The sequence below is a fragment of the Cydia splendana genome, chromosome 5, assembly GCF_910591565.1.
Source record: "Cydia splendana chromosome 5, ilCydSple1.2, whole genome shotgun sequence".
Lineage (NCBI taxonomy): Eukaryota > Metazoa > Arthropoda > Insecta > Lepidoptera > Tortricidae > Cydia > Cydia splendana.
In genome coordinates, this window is record NC_085964.1 from 20,293,441 (window position 1) to 20,315,125 (window position 21,685).

General features: G+C 38.2%; 1 protein-coding gene across 2 annotated transcripts in view; it reads left to right on the plus strand.

Moving 5' to 3' along the window:
• Nucleotides 1-21,685, plus strand: part of LOC134790924 (pseudouridylate synthase RPUSD2-like) — a 636,573-nt gene that overhangs the window by 74,685 nt on the left and 540,203 nt on the right. The window lies entirely within an intron of this gene.

Consider the following 21,685-nt stretch of genomic DNA (forward strand, 5'->3'; position numbering starts at 1 on the left):
CAACATCAAAATAATGTATCAAAGCGCAATGCGCCCAGCGGTTTTTCAGTCGAGTGGCGCCGCTGCTGTTATTTGTGTTCGCGGTATTCTTGTGATATGTGGAGCAAACGCTGTAATTTAATTTTATGCTTGAGTTGCGTTGAGGTTTGATCTCGTCTTGATATTGATAAGGCCTTGAGGTTTCTCAGGTTTTAGTGAAAATGCTTGAGATTAAACGGAATAAACATATATGTACCTATAACTTGGATAACAACATATTACGAGTATATTACATTTCAGACGACGTTATTCAGACGTCATACAAAACTGTCTGTCGGAGAATACTTATATGTTTATCAACATTTAATGAATTACAATTACGCTTTTGCTTAATTTTGGTAGTCATAATATAATGATTTTATGTGAATTGCCTGCATACAATTTACATTGTAATTGTACGTTGTGAAATAAATATACGTAAGTATATGTACATATACCGTAATGGCTAGAGCTAAAATTAACAAGCCTAATAAGAAATAAATGTAATACAAGAAATAATATTAAGATTTAAAAATAGATAACACTTTACAAGTTTTATAGAGGTCATGAGGGCATAATCCCAATAGGATCTATCTTGAATTTCCCCAACTTTTTCTAGTGAATTAAAGAACATTACAAGTAATATTAAGACAAGAAGAAGAAATAATATTAAGACTTAAAAATAGATAACACTTTACAAGTTTTATAGAGGTCAGAGGGCATAATCCCAATAGGATCTATCTTGAATTTCCCCAACTTTTTCTAGTGAATTAAAGAACATTACAAGTTCCTGACCCAATAAGGGCAAACATTTCACTCGTAACTCCGAACTGAAATCACCTGTTCCTCAAACTTTTTTACTCATCAAAACTTGTTTCAAGTTGGAGCTGTACTGCGGAGTTATTCTCGGTTACCGAGGGCGGGCTAGCCCAATGTTAAGGCTAACTAGCTTTTTAGGGTTCCGTACCCAAAGGGTAAAAACGGGACCCTATTACTACTCCACTGTCCGTCTGTACGTCTGACTGTCTGTCTGTCACTCATGAACAGTGACACTGAATGAAATTTTCACTGATTATGTATATCTTTTGCCGCTATAACAACAAATACTAAAAAGTACGGAACCCTCAGTGGGCGGTCCGACTCGCACTTGTCCAGTTTTTTAACTAAAACATTTCTAGAGACAAGACTCAGGCATTGGACGCGCCATTCTACGGAAAGCGTTTGAATAAAAGTGACATTCGGTTACAGACAGCACCAGCATTATACTCTGCGGTATTACGTCACGACATTGCTGCCACAAATTTCAAAATTCAAGGCGGCAACATCGATTTTCATGCGGCAGCAATGTTGTCGGCAGCAACGTCGTGAAGCAATATTGTTTTGCAATCATGCTACCTAAAAATCGGGCCGATGTTCCGGTTTTTCGGTATTAATATCCTAGAGACAGCCTACTGTGTTGGTCAAGCTGAGTTCAGAGCCTCTACCATCAGTTTTAACATTGACATAACGCTCACGTCTACGTAATTTACTTTCTGTACATCTCGCTTCCACTATTGCTCGCATATGCGAGTACGAGCGAGATGCATAGAAAGTAAGTTACGTAAACGTGAGCGTTATGTCAATGTCAAAACTGGTGGTAGCCGTACAGAGCCGCTACCATCAGTTTTAACATTGACATAACGCTCACGTCCACGTAATTTACTTTCTGTACATCTCGCTTCCACTATTGCTCGCATATGCGAGTACGAGCGAGATGCATAGAAAGTAAGTTACGTAAACGTGAGCGTTATGTCAATGTCAAAACTGGTGGTAGCCGTACAGTACCCCTAGTGTAAATTTCATTCGACAGCGTCACGTGACGTACGCGTTTGCGTTAAGTGTCTTTTTGTATGGGATTTTGAGTTTCCAAAACGTCTCGCTTGGCGCAATCCCATACAAAAATTGACATTACGCAAACGCGAACGCACGTCATGCTATCGAATGAATGAACTGGGGGTTCTGCTAGCATTCGGAACACGTGATGAGATAAAGTTACCTGATAGCAATGGAACAGTACGGCTACCACCAGTTTTGACATTGACAGATTAACTCGCGTTTACGTAAATTACTTTCTATACATCTCGCTTGCACTAATATGCGAGTACGAGCGAGATGCATAGAAAGTAAGTTACTTAAACGTGAGTGAATATGTCAATGTTAAAACTGGTGGTAGTGCTTCAGGTGTAAGTTTGAATCCAGTTTGCGTCGTGTTTTAGTGAAAACGGTTTTGGTCTGTTTGCTAAGTTTGAGAGGCGCAGGTTAACTTTCGGTCTTTGAAGCGTGTGGGTGTCTTACCGTAGGTTTAAAAAGTTATGAAGTAAATGATAAGCCTATAAAAACAACACTAATTTTCAAAAAAGTTTTATATCTCTATAAATAGAGTTTACTTGTAACGAGGTACGATTAATTCGTTAATTTAGTGCACGTTTTTTGATGATATATGATGCAAACGCACCAGAGGGATTACAAGCGCGTTGGCGCCCTTAAAGATGCTCGTACGCTCTTTTCTTGAAAGTTGAAGCTTAGATAGTTCGATCAAAACTCGTTTACTATCAAGATAAACAATTATGTACATATCTGTATATGTACAATAAATCATCATTGCATAGCACAAGTAAGAATAACCATATTTTGACTAAACGCCCGTCCCACCAAAGTGAACGTAGTCACACCTCAAAAATACAAAACGCACAGGCATAAAAAACCTTATATTTCTTATAAAAGTTATAAAATAGAATAAACTATCACCAGTCCACTTTGGGACTTTCTTAGAATGACGTTATTAGAACAGAACCCATTTTAAAATATTTCCAGGAGTAGGTAATCATAAACAATTATATTATTGAAATCTTATTACTTAGAAACAAGATAAAGATATTTTTTTCGTCCATTTTTTACAATTTCTACATCAAAACCACTGACAGATCCAAGCCTTAGGCAAAAATTGTTCCAGTAATTAATTTCGCTCCATAAAGCTGTTCCGGTATCTATTTTAGACGGGATAATCAAGTCGGATATAATCGGGCGGGAATTTACATTGACATCAAAAGAAAACAAGTAATGAGTTTTCTAATAAATAAACGAAGGCAAGGGATTTATGAAATCAAATAAAAAATAAAATAAAATTTACTATCCATCTAAGGCCCATGGATACATAGGTACCTACTACGTTTTATACTTCTTCAATTTAAGAGGTATCCTCTTGTCGGTGGAGTATTTGCTATATCTCCCTCTCGTATGACACATCCTTGACCTCTTGATACGACACGAGTGAAACGACACCAGCTTATTCTTTTATTTGGTCTACGTAGCTACGTCTTGGTCTGTGCCTTTCTTTCCTTTTATCTTGCGTCCTATGATGATTTAAAAAAAGTTTTTGTGCCGTATAAAATGTACTATCATTTTTCCCCTTCTGTTCTTGACGGTGTCCAGTATCATCCTCTTCTCTTTCACTCTACGTTATACCTCTTTGTTCGTGTAGTACAAAATCTCATATCAAAAATAGTAGTATGTATCAGAATAGGGCAGAGTGGCGCTCTCTTGTGTCGGAGGCCAAGATCCTTTTTGGGTCACTGAGCCAGTGAAGTAAGTAAGCAGTACAAAATCTGTGATAGTAGGACGCAAGGAATTTTGTCTCACTAGATCTAAGTACGTAGTTTGGGTCTATAGAGATTGAAGGGTTTTGTAGCTAGTCTGCTGGCCTAGCCGAGAAGGCTCTAGCAAGAAACTCGACTGTCGGAGGGACTTCCGAGCCACGGCTGTGTATACCCGCCTTTTAAAATGATTCAAATTGAAAGGAATTAATTAGTGACATGTAAAACTCTATTCATACTCTTTTATAAGATAAATCATAAATGAAAACATGTATAGTCCAAAGATAAACTAATTAAAATAATGAATAAAATAATCCTTAGTATTTTTTTGCGGGTACTAGCTCGAGATTCTCGAGAAAATAACTCCCAAATTTAAAGTAACACAGGTAGTTTTCACCTCCATTCATTCCCTGGCTTTTAAATTATCATTTTAAACCTGAAAATAACGTTTGCTTTTCATCAACATTTGCATAAAACTAAGATTAAATGGAGTTACGTGGGATAATGTAAATTAATATTTGCCTTATTTAAAGATTAATTAAGGTTATTGTTTGACTTGTTTTTTGGGAGGTCTGATGATGTGGTATTTAATTTAATGGTATAAAATAAACTTTTTTACTCGTGAATTAATAGTAGTTTATGTGACTGCTACATAATGAAAGGCATTAAAATACGAGTGTGGGTTTATGAAACGAATGAAATGAGTTTCATAATAGTATCACACGAGTGTTTTAATGCCTCATTATGTACAGTTACATACACTGCTTTATCTACACACATATTATAAACTTTCTATGATATATTCACTAACCTCATATTACAACCGACATTGGGGCACTTTCCTATCTGGCGGAACTCGCGGATATGAGATGGCGTCTCCGAAATATCTTTATCGCACATTTTACACGAAACTTTTGTTATAGTTACTTTAAAAACAACAAAACAATTTATTTTTTACTACAAACTAATTAAAAGATAAACTGTACGTCAAATGGCGGCAAATGAAAACTTTTTTCACGCATGTCACGCATCCGTAGTTTTTTTTTAATTCAGAGACAAACTAGAGTCGGGGTCGAACGATTACCATATCATCCGATACCAACTTACAAGCGAGATTTGTCAATATTGTATGCAATTGACATTTGATTTCGAATAAAACGTCATCTCGACTGATATTAGAATAGGGGTCAAATCAAATTGCTTTTTTTTTCAGAGATGTTCGAAATTTGAATTTCATTACCAAATCGATTTTGATATAGTAATGAAGCTATTACCACATTTTCACAGATAAGAAATTTGCTGTAACAAAACAGTTTATCGTAATGTGGGCCATTATTTACGGATTTTGAAGGCATCATAGAGAGTTTATGATATGTGTGTAGATAAACATATTTATTCAAAGTGGCTAGAGATGATTAACTTTGAGGCAGATCCAAAAACCCAAACGGGGATCCGAAAATCCAAAAGGGAATACCTATTGGTTTTAAAAACTCATACTCGTTTAATGCCAAATTATGTACAATTAAATATACTGCTTTGCATGCTGTAATGAGATCAAATCAAAACCCTTTGATTTCAGAGATTTTCAAAATTAGAACGTTTCAACTGATGACAAATTTGTTGTAACAAAACAGTTCATCTTTATGCTGCCAATAATTTGCAATTTTAAACGCATCATAGTGGGTTTATAAATATGTGTGTAGATAAAATATTATAATACCCCTGTGTCCAAACGTCATTACGTTAACAGTCGCCTCATATGCTAAAGATACGACTCATAAGGTGCCAGTCGCAATACTCGTAAATAACTGAGTGGAACATTAATCGTAACAACACGAAATGGTGCTGTAACTACACTATGTACCAGTCATGTACTATCCTGCACCTTATCACAATGGCATAAAGTCTAACAACGGTTAGTTTAGTGTTTGTAGTCATAGTTCACTAATGGACTCGATCGGTGCCGTTCGGATTGCGATACATTTTTAGGTATTTTATGGATATTTTTTTGTTATATATTTTTATGGATAAGTTGTTTTATTTCGTCGGATTTCGATGAAACGAAGATATCTGCTGAAAGACGTTACGTGGAAAGGATATGGACTACGTGCGCTGATTATTGAAATAATATAAATTTTTAATTAATTTTAATTTTAATAAAAAATAAATTAATAATTGTAACACTACTACCACTACCCGCCAACAGATGGCGCTACTGGTACCGCAATGCACACATCTCGCGGTGCAGCGCAGCCGCTGCACGATGCTATTTCACGTCTACCAATAGATGGCGACGCGATCGAGATAGATCTCGCTAACGGTTGTACGACGTAGAAACATGACCCTCCAACATTGACCGACGATTATTTGAGAGAAATGCAAGTAGGGACTTCGGTACCGCACGCTACATACCTTCACCTCTGTTGAAGTATCCTAGTGTCTGTGCCGTAGTTAAACTTACTAGCCTAGCTCGCGCCTACCTCGTTAGGTCTTGCTCGGCAACTAAAGACTTAACAGCATTGTAATAGCTCTAAGTTTGTATAATACACGCGCTAAGTACCTAACGTCGGCTTTTCGTCTTCGCCCTCACATCCCCGTCCTACATAATATAAATAATGTAATTTATGTTTATGATCTAATTCGAAAGCTACAAAATGACAACTCTTTTGATTGTCAATTGTATCAAATCAAAACCAGTTCAAAACCATAACAAACGTTGCTACATCTGAATAGGGCTCCCGAGCCTCTACCATCAGTTTTAACATTGACATAACGCTCACGTCTACGTAATTTACTTTCTGTACATCTCGCTTGCACTATTGCTCGCATATGCGAGTACGAGCGAGATGCATAGAAAGTAAGTTACGTAAACGTGAGCGTTATGTCAATGTCAAAACTGGTGGTAGCCGTACTGGTTGATTTCGCCTCTACGAGACAGTTTCGCTACACACCGGGAAACCTACATTATCGGATACATCGTAGCGCTACGACCGTAATGTTAGCGCTTAGTTATTTTTAAATTCTGAAAGCAAATTATGCTGGAGAGAATATCTAGGTACCTACTGTCTGTCTATAGCAGTATCTACTCAGATAACTGCATATAACAGTAACTTCCCAAATTGCACCGTATCGCTTCGGCGCAGCACAAAGACAGTGTGTCAGCGTGATGCAGTGTGCGATGCGAGCAATTTTGCTGCGCGGCGTAGGCCAAGAGCTAGTGTATCATTGTTGTGAACTAACGTCTATGCTATAATGAAACAAGAAGACTGAACGTTCATACAAAATACATATACCGCCAGATCTACTTACAGTCTATGTAAAGTTAGTATCTGCTTAGATAACTGCATATAGTAATTTTGCTCCACGGCGTAGGCAGAGAGCTTGTTTAATTTTAGCTACTCGCCGAGTTTCATTGAAACAAAACTTGCGACGGAAGATGTGACCGTCGCGCTAGTTTCTACCTTTTATCTAATTACTTTTTTATTTGACGCAGAGGCTGTCTATCGCGATTCAGTGCGGCAACGCGACGAGCGTGATGCGTACCTTTGTACCTGGAAGGGCGCGGGACGAGTTGTTTGACTAAGTTGTGGCTTTGTTTAGTTTTAATTTAGTTTATACTTAATTTTAATGTAATGTCTGTGACTATCTAGTATTTTTTTTTCCAATTATTCTGAAAATAGACTTTTATTTAAAATTTTACTCATTAAATTAGATCGCTCGGCTATATCACTAGCTATTTCATTCTAATATCATACTGCTATGTTATGCAGGATAACGATATACAACGGAAATTAAGTAAAAAATTAGATAATTTAATTTTGTATAAGGAGCTACCTTTAACATTTTAAGGTTTTGGTTGGAGTTTGCCCTTGCAAATATAGTCTAGTTTCCGTGTACATTTTTTCATGGCATTTTCCTTTGATTAAACCGTGTAAAAATTCTATATAAAATGCCAATTTTGCGTTAAAACGCAACTCAATTTTGTTTCTTAAAACAATTTCGTATTTTCGCGGCTACCTCTTAGCCTACAATATGCTACACATAGCGGAGTTCCAATTCATTTGTTACATAATGGTGGGAGACATGCTTTAGCTTGTAACTGCACTCGATGTAACGTTAGGAACTGCATTTGTTCCACAAAGGCTATATTACTTTTTTATGCTCCCTTTTACACTTACCTACACATAACTAACGGCCTGATTCGAACTTTAAGATACGTCAAAAATTTGCTTTAAATACGACATGAATCGGACATGTCAGTGTCAAAAGTGACGAAATAAAAACATCACTTGATACTGACTATCCGACCCATATCGTATTATCTTTAGCAAAGTTTTGACGTACCTTAAAGTTCGAATTGAACCTTAAAGTAATGGTAACCGGATATCCCTAATATCTATACCAAGGTACTTAAGTGATGTTAATTTTTTTTAGGGTACCGTACTCAAAGGGACCATATTACTAAGACTCCACTGTCCGTCTGTCTGTCTGTCTGTCACCAGGCTGTATCTCATGAACCGTGATATACAGTTGAAATTTTCACAAATTAGGTACGTATTTCTGTTTCCGCTATAATCAAATACGCTATATTATTTGTTGTTATACTCCGACTCGCACTTGTCCGTCTGGTTTTTAATAGCTTGTGTGCCGCAGCTGAGCAAAGGCGCCTTTCTTCCGCCACTCGCCATGGTTTCGTGCATGCTCCCGCCACAACATGCGTCAGGGGCGTTCCGACAGTGCTTTTTAAATTACTTTTATTTTTCATTAATATTTTCCTGTTTCTAAAGAACCGTTAAAATACTTGTTTATGTTGGAATAGGGAATATTAGGCAAAGCTGCGTAGGTGGCAACTTTGTGGCACATACAGTAAACAAACCACATTGACACATTACACGTCACGTCAATCACATGGCCTACCGCGAAACAAGAAAATCGAAATTTCGTTATCTAATCTCTCTATCACTCTTGCATATTCGAGCGATAAAGAGGCAGATAACTAAATTTCGATTTTCGCGTTTACCGGTAGGCCCTTGTTAACAAACCGCCTTGATGCATCAATGTCATATTTTATTGTCTGTGAAAACTTGTCAAAAAACAGTTTAAGGCACATTATGTATAAGTTAGTCTATGAATTTACTGAGTCGGTAGTGCTGCACTCTGGCGGCAGAACATTGCAGTAATATCCCCTATTCATAGTAATAGTACATTACTACAGAGGCCGGGACAAAAGGGGTTGCCGGCCGAAGACATATAGACGGCCGAGCGAAGCGAGGCCGGATAGGTCTGAGCGCGGGCAACCCCATTTCCCGCCGAGGTATGTATAGTGCTTTTCTCAAACATGCAATGAAATAAATAAAATAAAAAATCCACGAAACCCAAGTTTTATTTATAGAAAAAACTAAAAGTAAAGTACACCCAAAATATAACCAACACGTACCTATATCATTATCACGCGTATGTTTTACACGAGTCGTGTATTTTTACTACCCGTATATTTTCATGTATCTTTGATTTTTTCGCCTTGTATCCGTCTGACTGTCGTTTTCGTCACATAAGTTTACATAGTCTTTCATGTTGATATCACGTTTCACATACATCGTTGCTTTATGCATGGAGTAAATAAGTATAATTTCCACAGTGTTGACGAATTTGTAATTACATTCATTTAAAATATGCCACAAAACTGTTTCTAATAAACTGTAAGCCATTTTTCTTAGTTTCTCAAATAATAAAATTGCCATAAGCAACCATATACATACTACGTCTTTGACTTGGCGGCAGAGGCAGCAAGTTATTAAAATCAATTCTGCTTACGCTGCCAATTCCAAAACCTACGATTACAATTAATATTAATTTCATTATTTCGTCGGAACTCATATTAAAGTCAAAAAATCAACAACGCACCATAAATCCAATAAAACAGAATGAATATTTTTCAACTTTACCTCCATAACAATTTAAAAAATATAACTACGCGTGTTTGAGTAGACCTTTTTACTGCTAACGTTTAGATGAAATATTTTAAATGTTTTTATTTGTGAAGTTAAATTTATAATTTAAAATTATAAAATTATAGAATGTATTATTTATTAAGTTCATGTTGATTTTATACAAATAAAACTGCAAATTATAGCAAACATTATTTTTTGTTTTTTTTTATAGGCGTAGTGGCAGAGTGTCATTACGAACCATAAAGCAAATACTGCCTCTAGTTTTTTTTAATGGATGAATGCCACGATGCTGTGTCACAAATATCTGTGAAATGAAAATTAAAAAAGAGGACTTTGCCGGCCTAGGCCTGCAAGATGTGTATGAAATTCCATTAACGACCGTTTGTCCTAGCCGCACCTGAAACGTCATACTTCGCAGCCTATTATAAGGAACATAACATCAATATTTCATTGCATGTTTGAGAAAAATATATTTTATACTCTATTATTCCATTTATTCAAACGATATATTATGCAAAAGATGGAACGAATAATAAATGAGGAGAGTCTTTTCAAAACGGTTTATTTCTCTAATATGAACACCACAAAAAATAAGCCCTTTTGAAAAGACACTCCTCAAATAATATTTTCAACACATGTACTACTAATAATTTAATAAAAGGTAGTAAGAAAATTTTTGGCTATAAAAGGCTTTCTAGGAAAAGGTAAAAATTGTATTATTCACTCTTTGGAAGGTTTGTAAAGTAAATTGGGCCTGAAAGTGTTTGTGCGTAGCTTCCGTCACTAGTTATTACAGTTGTGTTGAAAACACACGTCACTCTGTCATGTCAGTGACCGAATCTTTTATTTGTTATAATAAATCACATGTCCTTTGCCACCTGTGAGTCTTTACTAACGTGACAGGAGTCTGTTTATTATACTGTATGTATCTCTACTTTAGATATCGCACGTTAGTAAGGGTGGTATTCCATCTGTCTTATATCTTGGTCCACACATACACATTATTCGCATTCACAACTTGCTTAATGAGAGAGTGAGACGCAATACACATTCACACAAGTGGAACACCACCCTAAGAGACTATACAATGCCCTTTCCTCCGAGATAAGCGCCACCATAAAGGTGACGTTCGGATGGCATCTGAGGGCCTTTTTTTTTTTTTTTTTTTTATTGGGAGGAAAATCCGTTATGGATACCTCCGCACCGCAGGGACAGCGCGGAGGTTATGTCGGACTTTCACCGACTAAAAACCTCCCAGTAGTCTTCCTCGGCGCATTTCGGACGGCTCTGGGATCTCCAATGAACGCGCCAGTGCCGTCCTAGCGCTATGCCCCTTTGTGGGTCCCCTCTTTTTTCAGTCGCAGTCCCTAGCTGCGACCGTCTCCGACCCCGAGAACCCCTTTTAGTCGCCTTTTACGACAGGCAGGGGATACCGTAGCCGTATTCTTACGCCCGGGCTACAGGGCGCAAGCATCTGAGGGCCTACCGCGAACCACGTTCGACGTGTTGCCTCTCTGTCGCACTTGTAAATTAGTACGTAAGTGTGACAGGGATGCAACACGTCGAACGTGGTTCGCGGTAGGTCATCAGCAGCTGCATTACAGTTGCGACATTCCTGCTGCAGCGTTAATGCCGTCGCCGTATCTGTGAATTTCCTTGATAAAATGAGTGTCGGATTGAACGTCATTATCGCGATCGTGACAGTAATGCGGCGGGGAAAAGTAAATTGACAGATACAGAGGTGTTGATACCGCAGCAATAATGGCGCAACAGTAATGCAGCTGCAGATGCCATCCGAATGTAACCTATACGTCTACACAAACGCGGCGTAGCTGCCCGTTAAAATGTCCCGTAAGTATAGACCCAATTCGAAGTTTAAAATACGTCAAGTACCTATTACGTTTAGATACGATATGGATTAGATATGTCAGTGTCAAAAGTGACCTTTCTTCACACAAAAATGTCACCTTTGACACTAACATATCTAATCCATATCGTAAGTAGACGTAATATTTGACTTGCCTATCTTAAAGTTAATATGTAATATAATACAGATGATAATAGGTAGTATAGGTACAGGGGATAAATCCAAGGCAAACGATAATGTGGAAGAAGACGTACCCCGTGGCTCAAAAACCTCAGGTGCTGGTTCAAGATGAGCACCAGTTCGCTGTTTCGAGCTGCAGCGTCAAAAGTGAAAATAGCCCTAATGATAGCCAAGCTCCGGCAGGAGACGGCACCATAAGAAGAAGAAAGTTCGAATCGGTCCGTGTATTTCATCCAATATTGTCGCGGCGTAGCTGTCCGTAATAATATGCCGTATATTTCAAATATTTTACGCAACAAATTCGTACAAAAGCGACCCTTGAGGATATGGGACTCTTAAAAAATATGGGATTAGTCACGTTATTCTTGACTAAAAGTAAGCAAACACTTTTAGTCAAGTTTGCTATAAGGTGACAAAATGTATGGTGAAGTGAAGACGATAATACCTACGATATTTTTAACCGACTTCCAAATTTCAAAAGGATTATTCGGTTATATGTTTTTGGTTTTTAGGGTTCCGTACTCAAAGGGTAAAAACGGAACCCTATTACTAAGACTCCGCTGTCCGTCTGTATGTCTGTCACCAGGCTGTATCTCATGAACCGTGATAGCTATTAGCTAGGCAGTTGAAATTTTCACAGATTATGTATTTCTGTTGCCGCTGTAACAACAAATACTAAAAACATAATATAATAAATATTTGAGTGTGGCTCCAATACAACAAACGTGATTTTTTTGCCGTTTTTTTGCCTAATGGTAAGGAACCCTTCTAGCTTGAGTCCGACTCGCACTTGGTCGGTTTTTTTATATAATTTAAGATTATTACGACGATGTGTCTTTTACTTCATTACTTTGTCATCCGATCTTACATAAACACGGCCAAGTTGTATGTAAGTTTGTCAATATGTTGCGCATACTGACCAAGGGGTGTGAAGTGAATAGCCAAGTTCGAAATTTCGACGCCGGTATTACTCAAGTTAGTGCTTGCTTAGTCCTCAAACTTGTGTGATCATGTTAGAGCGCTCGTCAAAGGCTAGGTGATAGGGAAGTTAGTTTAACGATACACAGTATTATTACAATCAATCCAGCCAGACAAAGTAAATAATAATAATGTGATTGTGATATTTATTTGGGTTTTACCGAAAAAGCTGGAACAAGGGGCCAAATTGAATTTACCAGGGATGAAATGTCCTAAAAATCTTCATTCTTTGGCGAAAAGGAGAACTAAATGTCGCAAATCAGATCTCGGGCTCCAGAGAAGTAGCAGATACCGTTGGCGACCAGAACAAAAAAAAAACAATTTTACTATATTTATTTTGTAATAAATAATTCTCGACGCACCATTTTTGTCAACTTTGTGCGTGTAAAGTAGGATAAATGAAATACTATTGCTGCCGCTATTGTGAGTCACTTTTGGTCACTTCAATAACGGCAAGATCTTAATACATTCTTGCGATAAACTGGCTAAGTACCTACAATAAACATGATGACTAGTCGAGTAGTGGAATAAAGCAAATGGCACTTTTCTTTGTTATGGTAATAAATAAGTTCAGTGCCTTACGTGATAGGATATGATGATTGGTGTGAGAGGAAAATTATTTTATGAAGTGTGTAGTTTCTTTTAGAAGAAGGTTTTTCTTTGATTCTGCACGATAAAACTACATAGGCACTCGTACTTACTCGTAACGTTCTAATTTTAGCGCATAGGGTTTTTTAAATATTAATGAAGTAGATTCAAAAAATATTTTAGTTTGATTTCAATGACAATGTGTTACGTACGCGTGCTCACATTTAACTGCGGAGCATATTACTACAAAGACATTTACCATCATAATATGGAATATTTGAATACGTACTCTTTATTTAAAATTGGAACATACACAGTCGCCAGCATTTTTTTAAATCGTTACTTATAGCACTTATTTCAAAACTTGGCAGTTCACTACCGTACACCTTTATTTTATTTTACTTTACTACTAATAATAAACGATTAATTGTTTCAGTTTACAAAACTAATCACACTGCTATCAAACGAGCAAAATAGAATTTACCTAAAAACTAATGCGACTATAAAAAACACCTGTTAGCTGAAACACGTCTTGTCCCTGTTCAATTAACCTAGTATAAAAGAGATGGGTATATAATTCTGTTGCAGAGTTGAAAACATGGAAAAAGTTTTAATAGTGTACTTGTATTGTTCCAAAAGAGATAAAAAAAGTTTTATATGAGTTAGGTTTTATAATTAAAGTTTGCTGGAAAGTTAACACGTTGGAACGATCTTACGTAAACAAAGCAGATTGTTTACCACTTGTATTAAATAAATGCCTCTTGATTAGGGTTTGCAATCCGGATCCGAAATGTATGAAATTATCCGGATCTGGATCCGGATCCGCGGATCTTCCCATACATTTCAAATCCGTCGTGCAAACCCTACTCTTGATAAAAAATATACTCGTATTTTTGTAATTTTTCTCATTAAGCGAAATGTAGGTACATTTCTTTGAGAAATACATTTCTTTAAACCTAAATGCCTCTTAAGCCGTAATAGAATACCTATGGTCTCTTAAGGGGCCGTTCCCGTCAGCAATAAGAATTAGAAACAATGTCAATGCATTCGTAAATATCAGTAGAGTACTAATTAGGGTTTGCAATCCGGATCCGAAATGTACGAAATTATCCGGATCTGGATCCGGATCCGCGGATCTTCCCATACATTTCAAATCCGTCGTGCAAACCCTAGTACTAATAGATTTTTATAATATACCTAATATACTAACAGCTCTGTCATATTACTTATTCAGTGGATCTGTGAGCTTTACCTACGTCTACCAAGCGGGTATATTACACAAGTTATTAGCGCCACGTCCCTCTAACCCGGGGTTAACCGGTTAAACCGTTAACCCAGTGTCTAATTGTACTGGAAACCATGGTAAGGGGTCGTCCAGAAATCATGTGATCGTTTAGGGCAGGAGTGGGGGTAGGAAAAAGATCACAAATTATTACGATGGGGGAAGGGGGGGGGGGGTCAGAGAAGATAGTGATATCTTAGTAGTAGTGTCTTAGTGTAGTGTGTAATTTTGTTTTCAAAGCGGGAAAGCCAAAAATAACAATATTAAAAGAATTATAAGTTCAAATAAAGGTTTTTACCCAATAAAAAAACATCCATCGCACCAACTTTCAAACATTAATAATAAAAGCTCGCATCGGCGCTATCTAAAGCGCATTTAAGGGTACCCCGTATCATAATTATCACGTTAAATTGCCTTAAAATCACCAAATATCACCAAGTTGTCAAAATAGGCCAAATATCACATGATTTCTGGCCGAGCCCTAACTCCAGGTTTAACCGGGTAGTGGCCCTTAGGGATTAGACCGGTACTATGCTATCTCTACGGCGAAAAGCAGAAAAAACTTTCGCATGATGCTCGCGGACATCCAATAGAATATGGCACTATAAGAAGCTCTATAAAATAGGGCCTGGGGCTTTCGGATGCGGCGTTGAGGTTGATCCTACCAAATAGAAAGTGCATAAAGCACGAAATGCATTCGATGTGATGCATCCTGGATGCGAAAATCCGAGGGAATGGGACAGTATTTGGGTATTTTATCGAAGACATGCTACGATAAAGGGTAGGGCACACAAAGTGCGAATATTCGTGGTTTAAGAATAACTAAACTTATTTTTTGTTATTTAGCTCACGAAATACAGGCCAATTCGAATGTGCATCTGACATCAAATCGATATTTGAATCATATTGAAATCATAGCTTTCATTCGCGCGGGCGTCTCGTTCGCACTAATACATGTAGGTATGGACAAGACAGAGCGAAATGAACGCGCGAATGACAGCTGATATGATTTCAATATTATTCAAATATCAGTTTGATGTCTGTTGCACGTTCGAATTGGCCTGATAAACAGTAAAAAACCGGACAAGTGCGAGTCAAACTCGCCCACCGAGGGTTCCGTACTTTTTAGTATTTGTTGTTATAGCGGCAACAGAAATACATCATCTGTGACAATTTCCACTGTCTAGCTATCACGGTTCATGAGATACAGCCTGGTGACAGACAGACGGACGGAGTGGAGTCTAAGTAATAGGGTCCCGTTTTTACCCTTTGGGTACGGAACCCTAAAAATGGACTGGGGTAACATACATAACCTGTTATTACAACGATAATGTGTATATCCTGTCCCTTGGGAATATCCTGACATACGAAAGCACTTTAGCTCAAGCTGAAACGGTGATGCTTCGCGCTTGCTCGGACAATGAACAACTCTTGTCATGTAATATTATGCTGGCTGTACACACCCCGAGACAGGACGAGAATGAGTGTGTACATACTGCTCTCTTCTCGTCTCGTCTCACGCCTCTCCGATTGCATCGGAGCGGTGCCGAGACTCTGGGCGAGAGGCTCTCGACGCGTGTGTACAGCCCGCATTACCTTCTCGTCTCGCTCTTAGTCGTCTCGTCTCGCCCTTATCCTATCCCCCCCGGTCCCAAAAAACCGACCGCAATCGGAGAACGGCGAGACGCAACAAGGAAGACCGAGACAAGACGAGAGCAGTCTGTACACACTCGCTCTCGGCCTGTCTCGAGGTGTCTCGACGAGTGTGTACAGCCGGCATATAGGTATCCGGCTGTCCACAGCCACAGGTATGGGTGTGTAAAGCCAGCTGGGCCGGCATAATGCATTCGCTCGGTGTGTCCGGGGCCGAACATTGCCTACGGCACATTTGCGGTTTACGGCGTTTTTACTGCTAACTGAAATTCGGCGGTGCCGGGGCCTCGACGTGTTGCAATTGTTCTTTTAAATTTATAGAAAGTCACGGCTTTGCTGTAAGGCGCCTTGTCTCTGTCACTAGTAAAATATACGATATCCCACTATCTATCTAATACCTTTAATCGAGCAATTCTTGTTTATTTAATTATATATTTCGGGGATCTCGGAAACGGCTCTAGCGATTGCGATGAAATTTCCTATATGGGGGTTTTCGGGGGCGATAAATCGATCTAGATAGGTCTTATCTATGGGAAAACGCGCATTTTTGAGTTTTTATATGTTATCCGAGCAAAGGTCCGGTCTCACAGATATTTTGCAATTACGTTTAATATCAACCTTTTCCAATATTCATACAGCTGCGTGCCCGCCCGCCGTTAACAATATCTCAGCACCGCAATTCAAGGAAAACCCGACTCTATCGCCTAAGGAATAAGGTGGAAGTTCGTTGAGGTATTATCTTCAGGACGGCGACCTTTAAAAGTTATCTACGTCTCGTATTATGACGTTACAGTATGAATAGAAATCGGTGGAGGCAGTGGAATAATGTATATACCCACCCTACGAGTTTAACTTGGGATATACGTGGGTAGATCACTATTTCTTGTTGTTAGGGTTCCGTACCCAAAGGGTAAAACGGGACCCTATTACTAAGACTCCGCTGTCCGTCCGTCCGTCCGTCCGTCCGTCTGTCACCAGGCTGTATCTCACGAACCTAGACAGTTGAAATTTTCACAGATGATGTATTTCTGTTGCCGCTATAACAACAAATACTAAAAACAGAATAAAATAAAGATTTAAGTGGGGCTCCCATACAACAAACGTGATTTTTGACCGAAGTTAAGCAACGTCGGGCGGGGTCAGTAATACTTGGATACCCATAGGCCGTTTTTTTGCATTATGGTACGGAACCCTTCGTGCGCGAGTCCGACTCGCACTTGCCCGGTTTTTATTCACCACACCAGCTAGTACCTAAAGGCTCTCTTGATTGTTCAAAAATTGATGAGAAAGTTGCATTTTATCCACATGTGGGGCAAAGTAATCAGATGCAAATTTTGCGTTGTTACCTTATGTTTGCTGATAGAATTGACTTTTAAATGATGATTTTGAATGATATATATTTAGTGACGTTCATTTGAATTTGATTAGGTTTAATTTTGTTTGATTTCTTACAGTTGGTTTACACTTTACACTTTCTTCGGGTCGGTTGGTGTGGTGAAAAATGTTGTGTAACCCTCGTGCTTTGAAACCCTCGCAACGCTCAAGATTCAATTTTCGTACCACTCGTAATGCTCGTGGTTCAATTATGGAATCTTTCACTTGCTTAGATATCAATATTAGCACGAGTGGTTAAACAACAACTTTTCCCCCATGTAAAACAAATAACTTCTTATTTATTTTCATTCAGTCAGGATACAATAGTAGCACAGTTTGTTAGAAGACCTCGCGAGCATAGCTTAAAACTCAATAAATGTATGGCTTCGCCTTATTAAAAAAATCCCAAAATCTGAAATGAAAAAAAAAAAATTTAATCATCGAACCTGCTCACAAAATGTCGCGAGAATCGGTTATTAATTGCGACCTGTAGAGGAGAACATCCGGACATACGAAAGCATTTTTGCCCAAGCTGAAACTGAGACCTTCGCTAAACGCTCGGTCAGTTATTCAAAGATAAAGATTAACCCCTTTATTTATAGAACTTTACGGGCCTGATTTAGTTAAATTATGTTTTATCCCTTTCTTACAAATACATAAGTCGCAATGACAGATAAGGACACACGATTATTAGCTAATTGAGGTTTGTAGCGCGTTTATGAATAAAAGCACACTCTGTCATATATTTATTTTTATTTTTATCGACCTCGTTATCTAACGTGTGCAAATGTCAGCAGCTACCTAATAAAGATAAGATTTACTGTCCCATTTCATATCCATTACACAATTTACTAATCAATCGTGAACCTTACTGCAACGAGATAAGAACTACCAATAGTCAGGTATGTCCAATGTCCATTACACATTTGATTGATCCATCGTGAACCTTACTGCTACGAGATAAGAACTTCCAATAGTCAACTATATCCATTACACAATTGATTGATCCATCGTGAACCTTACTGCGACGAGATAAGACCTACCAATGGTCAAATAGTACCTACATTAGCCAGCTGTTGCCCACTCCTTTGAAGGTTAAAACTCTGACCGTAAACAAATGACTGCTTTCACGCGAATCGTCAATTTGTTGGAAACCATTTGTGTTCTATTCTGCATATATGTTGGTAGAGTTAGACCAAGAAAGGTCTGCAGCGATTTTGATAGCCCCAGTTTGACGTTTAAAATAACACTTGCACTGCGTGTGCCATCAAAATCGTTGCAGACTTTTCTTGGTCTAACTCTATCATGTTCGTGATGTTACCAGTTTTTGTAATGCCAAAATTACAAAAAATACAAATATTTATTTCTTTACCAGGCATAGAATACCTACTTAATGGATATAACAATTCAGTTTCACTTAAGGTGGATTCCACCAGTGTGTGGCACTGTGCGGCACAAGCATTTTTGTACTGAATATGCTTTGTGCCGCACACTGGTGGAATCCCGCCTTTACAAGTATTACAATTTGGTTAGCAGTACTAGCACTGATCAAGACGCTAGGAAATTCTAGTAGATTTATCAATAAGATAATGCGGAAAATACAGATAAAATACGAGTTTACGAATATAAAATATAAGCTACACAACACTGGCATCTCAGCTCAAACACTTTAATATTGATTTTGTCACTGTGACACCTGTGTGTACCAGCTAGGTACACGTGTGTCTATCTCGAGAAACGTGTCTAAGGGCCACTTGCACCATTCCACTAACCCGGGGTTAACCGGTTAAATCTGGAGGTACCATGGTTACCAGTACAATTTGACACTGGGTTAACGGTTTAACCGGTTAACTTCGGATTAGTGGGACGGTGCAAGTGGCGCTAAGTGTATTTTACCGAAACCAAGAACGTTAGCTACTTTTTAGGGTTCCGTACCCAAAGGGTAAAACGGGACCCTATTACTAAGACTCCGCTGTCCGTCCGTCCGTCCGTCTGTCACTAGGCTGTATCTCACGAACCGTGATAGCTAGACAGTTGAAATTTTCAGCAACGAAGTTAAGCAACGTCGGGCGGGGTCAGTACTTGGATGGGTGACCGTTTTTTTTTGCCGTTTTTTGCATTATTCTCTCGCACTTTCCCGGTTTTTTTAAATATTCGCTTTACAATTGCCATGTCACGTTCTGCAAATAAATCACATCAAATCGCACCCCTTGTTTCGCACTAAATTTGTCAATGTCTCAATATAATATATGTTCCCGTCTCAACCTAAACGTATAGTGATAAATAATAATTACTCGAAATAACTTTCTGATTACAATCTTACTTTTACAGCCGTTGTATCGTACGTGTAAGGCCGCCATAAACATGTAATCACCTTTTTCCTTATGCTTTTGGAATAAGGTACAAAAATGAATACTTCTTTGTGACTGAGACCGTACCATTGCCCACATTGTTAACTGACAGTTCATAAACCTTATTACAAAAGGCGTAAGATCCACCATGGATAGTTAAGAGTGTTTCTGTTTGTGCTAAGTTAGGTTACCTTTGGAACAAGAACGTCGTATATGTGAACGTGTAAAGTATGAAGTTGGGACTTTTTTTTCGGGGTTACAGTTGGAAGAGTGATGTGGGATCATTAATCGTGGTGTCACTTACGGATTCCTTCATTGTTTTTGTTTATTGCGGAAAAAGTTTGTTGTGTCGATGTGAGAGAGATACCTATTTATATATAAAGTGGGCAATAAATAAACAACCTAGCCCCAAACTAAGAAAAGCTGGTACTAGGATGCTAGGCGACGATATACATACTGATATAGAAAAAAGTATGTAACTCATGAGAGTCATGGGACTCGGGAACAAATATTTGTGTTCATCACACAAATAAATGCCCTTATCGGGATTCGAATCCAGGACCATCGGCTTTACAGGCACGGTCACTAATACCCACTAGGCCGGACCGGTCGGTCGTCAATATAAGTTAGTTGTGATGATAAATTATTCCTTGTCAATGTTGAGTGAGAAACTGATGAGTTACAGAGGATACAGGAAGAAGACGTTTTGTGCTGACCCCACGTGAACTGAATAAGACCAATATGATAGCGTATACAGGGTTCAAAGCGACAGATTTCCGTTTTCAAGGTGTTTATCTTGTATTTAGCACAGCAAAATAAATAACTGGTAGTTAGCGTTTTAACCGTTTTAAGATGTCAAAAGGAGGTATCAAGTCCTGTCGCTATTCACACACTAATTGTGACCAATATTGTAAACCTGCATAACATATTTCAAAACTGTTATTATATTTTTCATTGTCCTAAAGTTTATATATTTGCGTAACAACAAAACCTATTCATTATATGCATAGACATTTACAATCGTCAACTCGTCACTCCATCTCATCTCCCCTCCATAAATATGCGAATATGCTGACAAAACTTACGTAAGTAATCATACTAAACATATACAACGACATAGCTATTCAAAAACAGTTCTTAACCCTGTTTATATAAAGTCGCATTAAGAACAATAGCTGGCCCAAAGCTGTTCACCCAAATACTAACACTCAGTGACGTTTCATTGTTTTGACATTTTCACAAAAAGGTCGCTTTCGGGCTTTTTTACGTCGCAACTAAACACGAATCCAGCAATAGTGAACTTTGTTGTCAAGGCGTTACGGTCTTTAGTGGTTTGTAGTTCTGAGGTATGGCTTTTTATATATTGGCCCAGTTTTAGCTTTCAGCCGCAAGTAAGTAGAGCGGACTCAGTTTCTTAGTTCAATCACGTCAGTTGTCTAACATAGCATAGCCAACGAACACACAGTTTCACATATCTGCCAATCACTAGTATCACTACACATTTCAACTTTGACACACATACACACACACCTAACACTTTTTCGGATTTAGCAGTTCCACGAAAGAGAAATAGGTAATGGTGGAAATATTATACCATAATATTTTATGCATTCATTTGCAACTCCATGTTTTGATCAAGTTACTTAATTAACTGGACCTCAAAATTGACTTCATTATCTATTAACTCGTCATATTTTCAAAATGAAGCGTAATAAAGATACCAATACAGCCTACTAAAAATCAGAATACCGATTTTATACGATCACTAAAGGCATGTTCACAATCAGCTCAGTGATCAGTGAAAATCATAG